At 39.8% G+C, this 15167-nt stretch overlaps 1 protein-coding gene across 2 annotated transcripts in view; it reads right to left on the bottom strand.

The window, feature by feature from the left end:
• GLI3 (GLI family zinc finger 3) overlaps positions 1 to 15167 on the bottom strand; it is a 197155-nt gene that overhangs the window by 117003 nt on the left and 64985 nt on the right. The window lies entirely within an intron of this gene.

A 15167-nucleotide genomic window follows, 5' to 3' on the forward strand; every position in this document is an offset into this window, starting at 1 on the left:
CTAAGCATTGACTAGCAGGCATGCTACAGGCACAAAGACATACCTTTATGACCGAAGTTCACTACTGCTGGTCAGAAGAACTGGGTTTGTTTCATAGTTGACAGTTGCATGAAGAAGTGCAAGTACGCAACTTTACTATAGAAACATAAGGACTATTAAAACTTAAACTTCTGAGACATACCACTTGTTATAAAAGCTTCCTAAGGGGAAAAGCTTTAAATTAATTTTTAAATTAATTTCTCTCTCTTTTGAGACAGATGAGTTAAACATGCAGGTTTGGAGGGCCTGCGGAATATTTAATTTGAGATCAGATTACAGCAGGGATCAGAAGCTCCAAAAACACCCTATGATTAATACTTACAAAAAACAGTGAGAATTTGCCATTCTGTCTGCAGACTAGACCAAGCCAGGTTTGAATTCAAGTTCTAGAGGGAAAACAAAACAATCACAAAGTATCAAGGGTAACAAGCCTCAGATCTGTTGGGGCGAGCAGAAGCAATCCTCCAAGAAGAAGCTTGCAAAATGCCAACAGCGTGACCTTGCAAGAGGCAGCAGGAATCATGGTTTTATGAACAGTGGAAGTGTCCAGCTTGTGGACAGAAACAACAGGTTTTTTGAAAATTTTGGTAAAAGCTACAGAAAAGGGACTAAAAAGAGTGTGTGTCCAAAATAATGCAGAAGAATTGCTCTGTAAGAAGAGTTTAAAGGATACTTAGTGAAGTAAAGCCCTGGACACAGATGGATCCCTTTTACTTACAGGTAAATTGGAAACAAAGAACTCGACAAGAAAACTTAAGTCATGTAAAATGTGAACCACAGAGTGGAAGAACAGCTTTTATATATATACAGTGGGCATCTGAGAGTTTGGTGGCAAGATTGCCTTCTGGAGTGCTGATGCATTTTCATCCCTAGGACGGGTATTCTGTTTCTTGAATGCTGTTTACACCCATTTTCACACATCTTAGACTAGGCACTTGAATGAGTGAGAAGACTGACAGCTAAGTTGACCTGTCCAAAAGTTTAGTGCTCAGTCGAAGGTGTTTTTTTCTATGCTGCCAGAAAAGTCAAAGACCCAAGTACCTGCAGGACCAATTCACTCTATCTTAATGGAGGTGTCTACGTGCTATGGGCTGCTTTGAACATTTCCAACTGTCACCACTGACCAATGGAAAAAACAAACCTTACACCAGTCACCAGCCTTTATCTCCCCTCATTATGTTCATCTCAATCCTTAGCCTTCATCTTTCAGCCACTCCTTTCTCAATAAGGACAAAGCAAAGGAAAAAAGGAAGAACCAGAACACAGGCTATGTAATGAAAGCTCTGCAATACAAGACACATACGTACATGCACAGAGCAACAGAAATATGGGCAGCAGAGGTATTCCCACACCAGGAAGTTGGTTCTGATTTCCACGTGGAAATGACTAACCACAGAAAACGCATGGAACGTCTTCAGCTTCTTTCACAAAAGAGGAGGGAGGTACCTATGGATCCTGGAGCATGGAGAGTAAAGACAAACTGACACATCAAATAAAACCTGTGGGGCACTACAGAGACCCAAGCTGAAAGCAACTGGCAACAAACGCACATATATTATCAGCTGCATATGCAGTTTTCCCCTACATGGCGGGGTCTGAATGTAAGAGACTGCTGTTTAAACTTGATCACCAGAATGAGGTACGTGAGCTCTTTGCCCTAAAGTTTGCTGGCTTATCCACTGTTAAATGGAAGATTCACTCTAGCCAGGTGTTCTGAGTCAGGGTTCCCATTAATCACTATCTAAGCATGCTGCAGAGACACTGTATGAAAAGAGAAGGAAAAAGGTCTGACAGAAATAAAGTACAAAGTGAGCAGAAGCCAAGAAGAAACAAATAAGAACAGAAGCAATCCAAGTCAGGAATAGTTGTAAAATGGATTGGACGTTCCTTACTTCTGCTCTCAGAAAGACGTTTCAGCTCTGCTGAGAGACTTTGTATCCTCTTCCCCTGCTTCTAGTTGGTCTGTAACACAACTCAGGCAACACGGCATAATTGGTGGGAACCCCAAGCATGCTATAAATCCCAGGTCACATCAGCATGGTTCTACTGTATTTTCTGATTTTTTTTTTCTTGATTACTTAAGAATTTAATGAATTACTATTATTAAGACAAATTCTCTCCTCTGACGTCTTGGGCACCTGATCCTGCTTCCAAAAATATGGATCTAGAGAGCTCATCAGAATATACCCAGAAGACACAGTGAGGTTAATCCACACAGATACACTGAAAGCCATTGACTACCCTATTAATGACTTACAGACCAACACCGACTTCTGTGGAAGACTTCAGTGGGTCATCAACCGTTTGTTGAATCAGGCCATATTTTTTAAGGGGAAGACATTTATACTGGAAAAGATTTTCTTTCCCTTGCAACTAGAATTCTTTCTATTTCAGTTTACTAATACTTAATGCTTTCTTCAACATTAGAAAAACAACAGAACTCATGAAGGATCTACATTTACATATATTAATAGATTTTAAAATAAATATATACATGTATATCTAGGAAAAAAAGAAGATGGGTAAGGATGTAGCAAAGACTTCCTGGTTATTTTTAGCTGACATAATAGGTTAATTCAGTGCAATAAAACCTATCAACTAGTGAATGACTACAAAATCACTTGCTTAGTGAAGGTGAAAGATCTGTACTGAATGCATTCCAGTAATTTTTTTCTATGCAGATGTCTGCTACCATGACTATTTTTTTATCTTGAAGTTGAATGACATTAGATTTATTAGATTTAACTATGAGAACATAAGAAAAAAAAACTTGCTTGAAAATATGCAAGTCCAGACTTTTTTAATGTCTCTTACTTATTAGTGGCGCCTACACAATTAAGCAGAGCAGTTAGGCACAGGATAAAGTTTATCTGTCCTCTTTAGCAGAAAGCTTAAGACTGTATAAATTAAGCAACCCAAGGTGCAGTGAAGCAGCCCATTCTCTCTCCAGCTTGCCCCATTATGTTGTGAGCTCAAGTCAGAGCTGTGAGCTGAGACACATCAGATACCACAGCTCACACAACAAACTGCATGGAAACGTGGCTTTACTTCCCCCAGATACACAGGCTGCATGAATGGGGTTTTCCTATATATTTTTTTTTTCCCCTCATTGCTATAGATTAAGACACCCAAAACTGGGTTGCGCTGGTTTCCCCTTACAGAAGGGAAACACAGCATGTCAAGTTTCATCCTCCCCATTCCACCCCAAAACTGAGCAACAGTCACCTCACTTCCTGTTGACAATGCATGGTTGTAACCAAATTGTTCACCAGCCCAGCCTCTGTGGTGCTTCTTTGATAAATAGCATGTACTTTTCCATGAGATCAACAGAAATGCTTAATTCAAACAAAACCTTTATATTTATGAGCTTACTTTGGCACCTGGCTTTCATGTCAGCATTATATGAGTATCAACAGGGATGCAAAAGACTACAACAGAATCATCCAGGCGACAGGCAACTGTACGTGTAACAGCATCCGTGAACATCAAGCAGCTAATGTACCAGTCTTGAGAAGAAAGCTTCCTTACTGACAACAAGTCACTCATGCTAATTGAAGTCCCACGCTTGGTTACGGTAAATGACAAACATCTCAGGATCTTACATGAGAAAGCTTTCCTTTGATACATCTGCAGGCTTGTCGTGCTTTTTTGAGTTATTGTAAAATAAAGACACGGGACAGGAGGCTTTTGAGACTCCAAAAACATAAAGAAAAATAATGGAACTCATTATTGAGCACAGTTTTGACTTGTTTGAGGTCTGCTTTTGCTAGTGAATGGAACAAATGATGTTACAGGGCAAAAGCTGCCAAGTTTCATTAGAGTACTTCTGTGAAAGTGTATGATCTCAGAGGCTATACATGTTAATTTACAGTAGAGTTTAGATTAAAGTGATGAATGTGTATCTAGTGTACATTTAAATGCAATTTTAAAAGAAAACCAAGCTGGGGCCTTCCTGTTCAACATGCCACTGCAGATTCTCCAGCGTAAAAGCAGAGTACCTCAAGCAGTTGTTACAGTCTCTACTGGCAGAACGACACTGTATTTAATTAAATGTCCACTATAACTGTAAAGTTCATTTCCTAACCCTGGGTTCAGCTATCAGAATACAAGTAATTTGAACACTGTTTCATATCTGCTTGATGGGTAAAAGCTGTCAGAAGGTTCTGTCAAACATGAAACAGAGTAAAAGATAAGATGAATTTCCCAGTAAATTCAGTTGCGTCTTTTTTTTCTTTAGCTCAAGATGCTGGTTACCATTTCGCTGTTTCCCTTCACAGTGAGCAGCCCTAGCACTCATCCCTCCTGAAACCATTTTAGTATTTTTCTACTCTTTTTACACACAAGGTCATACACTGACCCGGGTGCACGAAGCAAACAAGATGAGCACGTGTGCTATGCACTTACATAGAAGTGTGGCAAGTCCAGTCTTCAGTGAGGATGTATTTATATATTTTTGTTTATCACCCCATTCATAACATGCACCCAAACCACAGCTAAACTTACACAACTAGAAACTCTAATTCTGTCATTAATTAAATGGAGTACAGGAGCAGGCCTCCTGCTTATGTCTCTCATATTTCTTTCAAAAGGGATTGGTGGTGTGAGGACAGCTGGGCCTGCATGAGGAACTACATGTTACCCACAAAGGGTAAAACACTGCAGAGAGCCTCCAAGTCAAAAGCTCCCCGACTGATAACTTACCGTAACTTACCGTCAGTGCAGAGCAGTGGACAGATGATGTTTTGGGGGAGAACGCCAAGCGTGATGGGGGCTCAGCCCGAGCTTTGCAGGAGCAGCTCCCCAGGCTGCACCGACACCTTCAGTCTCCGAGAGCTGGACCAGGCAGCAGCTGGCTGGGTACTACTCGAGCTGCGCTGGTTTTAGAAAGCAGTGCAACTTCATGGCAAATAGCTGCATGCATTTTGAGGAAAGTTAACTTTTTTTTTTTTTAATCAAGTCTGTTTAAACTGAAATTGAACATTGTGCTTGTAGAAACAGGACCTACCAGCATCTGCTGACAGCTGTGCTGATACAAGCACAGCTCCTCTTCAGCGCGTGGCATAGGGAACTGGGGAATGGATTCTGCTTTCTGGTACGTGACTGCAGGTCTACTGACTTCAGCTCTGGTATCTGGATGTAGCAGACTGAGAACCAGAGCCAGAGGTGGAGGCAGACACCAGCCTAAGGAGGAGGAATGTTGCCTCACAGAAAGGACAGTCTGAAAATCTCTACTGTTCTCCACGAACTGTGGCAATATCCTTGTGCATTTAGGTGCAAGAGCAGGACTTCAAACTAACTAGCTGAAAAATGGAGTAATCGGCCGCAAACTAATGTATAGAAAATAGGTACGTATTTTTAAATGTTGGGGGAGATTTCAGAGGATAAGAGCATGGGTCACAGATAAGCAGTAAGGCATCAGAACGATACCAGAGTCGTATTGTCTTTTACACTGAAGCCCCCGAGTTAAAAACAAAGGCCAGTAAAATAAGAAGTTGTGTTTACTGGGTCCCTAGACTTGCTGTCTAATACAGCTATTCATCAAAATACTGCATGCTTTTTGCATGACACGTGCGTCTTGTTCAATCAATGGAAAGCTGCTAAAAATCTCCTAAATATCCTACTCTAAACAACGCTTAGCAGCTACAACCAGAGCCTGATTTTGATTTATTGAATAATTTGACCGGAGAACACCTTAAGTCACAACAACATTAAGTGCAATAACTTTTCATTCCTTTGCTGAACACCATATAAAATTAAACAAAATAAAAATTGACAGCACCAAGTTATCCTGAATCTATTCCAGATGGATTAAGTTCACTGTATGTATTAAATGGAGATTTTAGCTTGGGTTTGACATTGCATTTCACTGACTCCCAAAACCAAATCAAAAATAACCCAGGATGTGTTACCAATTCCATTTTAAATCTAAATATTTCTGATACTAATTATGGAGCAAAGGGAAAATGTTGAAGACATTTCAACTTTAACAGCCCTGCCATTCTGATTAAAAAATATCAGCTTTACATCTGCAAGAAATTTATAAAGTGGACTCTTTACAAATTGTTATGGAGCAATTTGTGCACAGTTAGTTCTTTGTTTAATCGAGAAATCTGCCCAAACCCTGATTGTGTGCTTATTTCCCTAAGGCTGGGAGTGAAGGTTATTTCATTATGCCTTTTGGGAGCAGCAATCTATCTAATACGTTTCTGAATTATTCCAGACTGAGCCGAAGCTGAACATGAGAACAAAGCCCTGCTTCCACAGCAGAAAGACCAGCCTAACTCCCAGCTGGGAAGATTTAGGCAAAGATTTATAAGTACAAACACTAAAGAAATTTGCAAGTAATTGCATGTATTTGCTCTCTGTTGTGGTATGCAGTAAACTAATATTTATTAAAACATATCAGCACAGTACTGCTCATTACACCCTTCCCAGTCTCTTCTTGCAAGGTTGTAATGAAGGTTTGTTTTGGGCTTTTTCCTTTATTCCTTCAGAGCAAGAGTGCTAACAAAAGAGGGCAAGAAAATCAGGATCATTGATTGACGCCTGCTGTTTATGGAGGTTATAATGTACACAAACCTTGTCTCTGTAATTAAATATAATATAGTAATTGCTGCCAATGAACAGACAGGATATACTTCCCAGGAACTCCTACCTGCTCTATTTATCATGAACAAAAATCTCCTGGAGAGCATGCATCTTCACTAACCATCACCTTTGGAAAGTAGCTGTGAGATACTCAACCTTACCATTACCTACCTTTTGTGTTTCTTGCTACATACAGAAATACCCATGTATTTCATTAGTGCCTACACACTCTGCAGGTACACGTTTTGCAACAACATTCAGTTTAATTACTGCTGTGGTTTCGAGTGTTGGTTTAGCCAGCACCAGTAAAGCCTTAGTGAGCTGGAGCACTAGTTACTTTGGAGATCACTTCATTCAGTGTGCGGGAATGTGGCACTGAAGATCAACACATTTAATTGTCATGGTGGGACCACCATTTAACTGCAACACAGGTGGGTTTTTTGGAAGAGTGGGATCTTCCTTCATGGTATTTATTTCTCCAAAGTTTTGTCAAAGTTTGAGCTGAACTTAAGTCACCTTGGAAGCCATTCGCTTTCCAAAGGTTTCCTAACAAAGGGGATACCCAGATTTATTCCATCCAATGATGGTCCAAAACTGCCTATTCCAAATACAGTTTGTTTCAAAAGTATGTTTAATGTTGCTAGGTGACAGAAGCATACTTAGCTAACACATCACTTCCAAAACCCTGGCAATTTAAAAGCAAAGATAGGAGTGGCTGCGGACATAAATTTGACTCTGTCCTCATATCCTCATCAGCTAAGGGAACATACATTCCCCATGTACCTGAACCTACAACATTGCGGCCGAAACTGATGAGAGTTTACGATTGTATCATATCACATTATCAAACTGTTTTGTTTCAAGAGGGCACATTCTCTGTTTCATAAGTTTATGAAGCATAAGCTTCATAAGCAAATATTCCTGTTTAGCATTTACGATGTCCAACAGAGATTTTCCTGTACAGAGAGCTCAAAAGGAAATGTTTATAACACAGACTTTTGGTAAAAATTTAATGTATAGCTAGTGACTTGTACTTGGGGTTTTAAGGAATATATCATTAATAAGTACTTAGCCTAATACACCAATTTTATTACTCTTTCATGCAAGATTTTTGTGTAGTTCTTCATATTTTGACATTACAGCTACAAGAGCAGCACTTGGAGTTTTCAAACCAATAGTCAGAATTTAGCCTGTCTCCTTCTAGCTAAACTACGAGACAGGTTAACTCCACTGTTGTCACTTAGCAACTGTAGCTGGCTATTAAAATGAGTGTTATCTTTTAGGAATTTCCCCATGAGGTCCCTGCACTACCTTGTCCATCCAAGTTCCTTTTTTTCTTCTGTGGGGGTACCCAAAATTTCAGCCTTGTTGCATGAAAGCACAACAATTAAGCAGATGCTCCACTTCAAGAGACTTCTTGTAACAATCTGCAGTTTGTGGAATACAAGGACATGAGTAAATGCTGCAGTAGGACAATAAGCTTAAGAGGATTTGGTTTTTTTAAACAAAACTCTTTCAGTAAGCAGGGTAAAAAATAGGCCCATCATGTAAAAATCTAGGTGTGAGCAGAGCTGGCCAGGCTGATAATTGCTCCTCTGAGACCTGCCGCATTCACTGCACACCTGACAACACCTGCACTTTCATTATGAAGCAAAATTAACCACATGCATTACAGCACAGCCTACTTTCACCTTGGTTAACTGGAAAAATACATACAAAGAAGATATCCAAATTCAAGACTAGAAGTTAGGGCCAAGACTGCACAAATAACTCTGAGTTAGGCTTTAAGAGTGGGATCTTAAAAACTATTCACCTTACTAGGAATTCAGAGTGTAAATCCTATTAATCTAAGAACTGATTAAGCTAGAGAAAACACTTTTCATTTTCAAATTACCAAGCACCCAAGAACTTCCCAAAGAAACTTCTCGATGTTCAGCACCTCTGAAAATCCAGCCGTTTATTTACATTGCTGCATCAAGCTGTAGTTTGACTCTGCATGGTTCTTAAAGCAATGTTTACAGCTTAAACAGTAATTAACTATCAAATTACTGACCCAATCTCAGTTCTTAAGCAGCTTCATGTGAAAAAATTGTGGCCAATAAAAACACTTTGAAAGAGCATGTACAAAATGAAGAGTTAAAAAAAATTACCCAAATTGAAAACCAGGCTAGGAACAGAGATTTGAATCCACTTTGAAAGTCCTTCTAGTTAATTAGTAAGGCATGGGCTTAGCACATTAGACAAAGATTTTTATTTGTGACTTTGCCACAAACTTCCTTGGAGATCTCCAACAAATCTCAACCTCTCTGCCTGTCAGTTGCTACAAATGGGAAATGGGTCTGTGCATACTGCTTTGAGAGAAAAATAGCACTTCATACAGAACACATGACATGGGGCCTCTCTTAATCAACCCCTGGAGTTTTGTTTCATTTTTGAAAAAATAATGTGGGTCAATGATGAAAACATTCTCCACTGCTAGCTGTTCTATATTGACTTTATTTATGAGGAATCATGTTTAACAAGTCCTTTAGTATCTCAGAAAACTGCTTTCTTGAGCAGATGGAAAGATTTACTTTCCTTTTTTCCCCCCAAATTATGCCTTGTAAAAAATACAGTATGTACCAAGAAACTACAAGAATAGACCAAAACATCAAAAAGAAATCACTTCTAATTGAGTTATTTTTAGAAGTACTTTATCTGTGTTCCTGTTTTTAGAGTATTATAAGACCTAATCCTGAACATACTTGCTGTTTTGGGTGGGGTGGGGAGGAGTTTCATCCCTAACAAGTCCAAAATCAGTTTGTGTGCTTTGCAAGTTGAGACCCTCAGCTTTGCTGAATGAGCTTTACCTACCTGCAGAGCCAAGGCCAGACCCACTCTTTCATACTGTACCACCCAAACCAAGGAAAACCCCTGCTTGCCACCTTATATCCAAGACCTGTACGTTCTGTATGCTCAGGTAGATACTGGGCAATTGAGCTGATGCCTGCTGAGTGCCCAAACCCTCTCAGAGCTGCTTGAATGACATTTCGATTCTGCTCTGCCACCCGGTATTCAGGTCCTTGCTATATCTTACAGGCGACTCTTATACTGCCTTTCCCAAGACGGAAAGCTCTGCAGCACATGCAAGCTCAGGACAGGATCTAACAGGACAGAGTGCACAGAAATAACCTAAGTTTTCAAGATTTTCTCCTCTTACAGTGTGAACAGAAGTCAGACAAGTAAATCCCATGTGGCTCTAGCTTTGGGAGACGGGCCAGGAAGAAAGTATACGGAGAGGTTAGGAAAATGGATGGTCCTGTGGATATTCAAGCGTGGATGAAACTAAGTCTGGAAGGTAAGGGAGCGTGCGTGAGATTCCATCGAAAATAAGGAGAAAAGTTTGGATGACCTTGACGGAAAGAGAAGACCAAAGAAAGAGTTGTGCACAAGGAGACCCTAAAAGGCTCTGAAGGAAGACAATTTGGAAATCCATCCAGCCTTTTTTTTCCTTAATCAAACCCTTTGTTAACGTGATTTGAATCTATACTAAGTGTTTAATGCAACAGTTGGCAACTAAAAATCACTGAAACAATTTAACTAAGGTGAATTCCTACAGTTCTCACAGATTGCATTGTTTTTAATAGACTTTCTGAGCATACGTTTCTTCTCGTAGGGTTGCCACCTACAATTGCTACAGTCACTTCTAGAAGAGGTTTATACATGTTAACAACAGCATTTAGCAGCTGCATGGCACGCATGCATGTAAATACTTAATACACGCAGACACTTCTGTTGTATTGCTTTTTTTCATTTTCAGATTGGTAAGTATTTTCTAAAGGCAAATAAAGACAATCCGGTGTAACCATCAGACTTACTTCGAACAACTCCTAGACCATTCCACGCTTGTTAGCCTGAGATCAGTTTCAATTACAATTTTGTTCCTTCTTAATAAAAAAGTTAAGATTCTACTGCTACTAATACAAAATACAGAATTTACTACCACTGAAAAATTTTAGACTAATGAGAGGTATAAACCCCCAAAGCTGCAAAGAAATTATTAACATATGTAATAAAAATATATACATACACACCCCTATGTACTTATACACACATATAGAGAGAGGTTTGAGTAGCACCTGCTGTAGTAGATTTATATAAGGACTTACAAGACCTTATTTTTAGCCAATTACAACTTCCTGGAAACTTCTTTTTCAGGAGTTATGTTTCCCATGCTTGTTCTCCTATTGAGCAAAATCAAGTACCATATTTTTGGTTTGTGTTACAGGGGGAAAAAAAAAGCCACACAAAACCCCCAGTTTTTCATTTTCATATATTGTTTTCCTCTCACAATGAAAGAATGGCTGAACTTTATGGTTTGAACTCCCAGGATGGCTGACCCCCACTGATTACTAGGTTCTTTTGTTAATTAGAAAACACTAATACTAATATTAGTAAATGTTACCATGGTATATGTACAAACAGTGCAAGAGCTGGCCATTTTACTTCCCTGTCTCCAAGAGATATTATTTCATAGAGCCTGGGTGAAGACAAGCCCCGGAGTCAGCCCCAGGGCCCACAAGGCAACTCCATCCATTCCTCACCTCACTGCAGACCGTGCAGCCCAACCCTTGGACCACAGCATCACATCCCCATCAAGCTGCCTGAAATCAGCGCCTCCCCTTTGTCCCATCCAGCCCACTTGCTCTTAGCATGAAAGAGGAACAAAGTCAGGGCTGTTTACAGAATGGGCCACAATTTGGCTTGGCGTAGCCAAGAACATTTTTCCACCTGAAACAAACTTAACAACCATGTGTTGTACTATGAACCGTTGTTAAAATGTGGTGTTGACTTTTGGTTTGAAAAGATGCTTCATAATGGCACCTTACATTGAAATTAAACAAACAGCCATTAAATTCAATTAAATACTTAGCACTGGCAATTTTCATGCATTTGTCATCAGGTGGAAAAAAAAAATCCCACATTCCCTGTATGTTATGAAGTCAGAAATTTAACAGCAACCTTCAGAATAGTTCTATAGAAGTCTAAATTGCTGACAACTAGCTCTAATGTGGAATTAAAGAAAGGGACATAAATTTAACATCACGTTATTCAAAGTATTTGTACCTTAGAGACAGTAAGTATAGGATTATTCTATTTATATGCATATTTAATATATGCATCAAGACTACGGCTAGAGGACTTGATTGCATGTGTATATATAAATCAGACAGGTGTGTCCGTGTGTATAAAGTTACACTGCCAAGAATTTGCCTGTATTTCTTCAGAAGACAGGTCTTTTTGAAGGGATCTACAGCACCTCACATCATGACATATTTTATTACCTTTATTTTAGTTAATCGGGTTTTTCCTTAGTTTCTGCTTCTCCCATCCTCCCACATGCTCAGAATTAGCTATGAGGGGAAAAAATTCGTATGGGCAGAATTTAACGATCTTCGCAAATACAGTAAAAATTAAATATGTGCATTACTCTTAAATTATGTGCAGTTTGGAAATGTAAGAGTGTATGAAGGTCACAGGCATATTTATGGTAATAATGGCACCATACAGTTTTATATAGCCAGCATTAGCTATAGGGTTTCCTATAATACTTTTATATATAAAGAAAACTAATCTGCTATACATGCATTACGAGCACTTTTCAACATACCACATAACTTCCAAACAGAACACTCAAAAAACAACCCAGAAGGCTTGTGAAGGCACTCTTTTGCTTGCTTTTTCTTTATAAAGTAAAATCACTACATAACTAATGACCAGGTACTCTTGTAGGCAACAACGCACAACTCATTATTTTTCCCCAAAAGGATTCAACTTACAGCTATTGCTGAGTTTTCTAGGTAGAAATATGGTTTTTTTTAAAATAAAACACACTATCACCTTACATAATAATTTGAATTAGAGCCATCAAGCTGTTTAATATGGGTTCAGAAGAGCTAAAGTGAAGGAATTCTACTGCAAGATAAGAGATGAGTCCCTTAAGCGATATATTACCCTCAGAGCATTAAGTTTACTTTTACCTGTCAGGGCCACCAATACTGTTTTCACTTATCCAGCATGAACCTTTGTCTTACTTTTAACTCAACCACCATCTTATAGTATCAAAATTACTTTGTATCACTTTGTTCAATTAGGGAAATGATGAATGACACTGAAAAAAAAATCCGGCTCAGAGTAATGTTCCTTTCTTTGGAATCAAGGCTGCATGCCTTTTTTCCATCTCCAAGATGCCAATCTGTAATAGAGTTACACAGAAAGAGTACCAATAACAGCATATATCAAGGAGCTGGAAGGCACTTGCTTCCCATTGCATCACCAAACCCAGGGTATGTGTCATTGCTGCACTCTGCCTGCTGCTATTTCACTGAAAGCAGGCTTTGCCCCTCGAAGAAAATGGTAAACGTTTTTCAGAAACAAACCCTTGTATGTGCAGATGTGTCTTTTTACGAAATTAATGCTGATAATTTACAACATTCCCATATCCTGAACCCTCCTCCCTGAGCAGAATGGCGTGAATGCAAAATCCACTAGTGCAGGCACAGGAATAAACCAGCAATGGGATGATTTCTGATTCTGAAGCCAAACATCACCACTCCCCTCCTTTAAAAAGGAGAAAGGGGGGTGGGTGCAAGAGAAGAAAAGAAAAAGAAGGAGTGCCAAAACCAGCAGGCTAAGTAGAGTAACCGGAAGCGTACAATTTACTGCTAATGGTTCAGTGTCTGCAAAGGACTGCTCAAGCTGTGCTCAACAAAAACTCAGTAATAGCCAAAGAGGGAAGCAAAAAAAGGCAAGATGTTTGGGTTTACTTTCTGTCAAATACTGTTAAATATGAGCCACTTAAAAAAAATAGAACGAAAGATTGCAATAATGCTTTGTACAGGTGGTACCGAGGTCCCTGGCTGGGCCTTCAGACAAAACCATTCCCTTGTAAACCTTAAAGAGGATTAATCCTCAAGGACCACTGTAATGAGACCTTAAAAGGCTGAACAACAGCAGCCTATCACGGAGGGAAGCAGTAGCCTGCTCCCAGAAGTCTTCTCTAGCAGAGTTACATCAAAGCAAACTGGGACCAGATAGCAGGATTCTGCAAGAATCCCTTATCTCGGCGCTAGCGGATGCTTCTCCTCTGATTGTCTTGAACTGCCACCTGTCCCAGGCATCTTTGAAGGCAACGCTAAGCCTGTGATGGATCTGACCTCCTTGAGCTGAGATTCTTTTATGTCTTTCTTCATTTTCTGCTCTGTTACATTCTTTCCCTGCAACGCACACTACATGAAACAAAGGGAGTTCTCACTCCTTGACTTACTGTCCCCAGCTATTTGAAAGCAAAAAAACAATGTTAAGGATTATACTCCACCCGCAATATGGAGCTGTCCTCAGGAGACAAGCCTCTTATTTTTGAGAGTTATAACTAGATGGCTTTTACACGAAGGGACTTTACAATGAGGTTCAATGTTGCTGGGAGCCAAGATATGAAAGCTGCATATCAGAGATAGCTTAAAAACCAAAAAGGTTCATAATACAGAAGTATATGAAAAATCACATTACAAAAATAAGCAGGAAAATAACGAGGAAGCAACAAGCCTCAGAGAAAACACCATATTACTGTAGCATATGCATGCATCCCATATTGCACACAAATATCCTATAATACCATACAGCATACTCTAACAGTGCTGAATTCATCCCAGATTAAAACAAAAAGTTGGCCAGTTTGAATAAAATAGCAGCTCTGCTACCTGAGACGCACGCATATGCTGGCATAAAGTATACACCCAGCTCACACACAGGGATATGGCTTTACCATGAATGTCACGCGTCAGGGTTTCAGTTTCTAAACAGTGATACGCTGGCAAGCATGCTCCCACCGTCTTGGTGACATGTACTTCCAGCAGGTATCAGCCAGAGTTACAGAGCTGAAGATGGGTTCAGGGGGTTGTCATCAGATTTTATTCTGATAGCTACAAGCCCAAATATACAAGTCAGCATGGTCCTAAAAAGGCTGGGCTGAGGAGGAATGCTGCTACAGCTCCCACCTCTGGTTTCCCACTCTTGCACTCAATCAATTCTGGACCACTTTTTAAGTCCTTTTCTTCTAAATGCATGGCACTGTCAGAAGAACAAGCAGCATAGTATAGCTAGACTGAAGAGGATGTTGCCTGCCAGCAGCATCTTTCAGTTCCCTGCACTGGCAAAATAAAAGGGCGTCATTAGTTGCAGTTAGGCGGGCTCATGCAAGTCTTACACAGCAGGATGGAAGCAGGAAGGAGAAAGCACCTTCTGCTTTTGAGGCTTCCTGGGAAATCACAGCTGGGAGAATTCAAACAACTATGTAAATGGTGAGATTCTGCATCAAACAGCTGAGCTGGACACTTGATCTCTCATCATTACACACAGATAAGCAAAGACTGCAGCAAACAAGGAGCAGATATATAGGGTCTCAATGTTATAATTAAAGGCATTACATGGGAAACACCGAGCAGACCACAGCATTTTCCGGAGCCAAGATCTATTGGCATGTGTTGCCAAATTAACCTGGC

The sequence above is a fragment of the Pelecanus crispus genome, chromosome 2 (assembly GCF_030463565.1).
Source record: "Pelecanus crispus isolate bPelCri1 chromosome 2, bPelCri1.pri, whole genome shotgun sequence".
Lineage (NCBI taxonomy): Eukaryota > Metazoa > Chordata > Aves > Pelecaniformes > Pelecanidae > Pelecanus > Pelecanus crispus.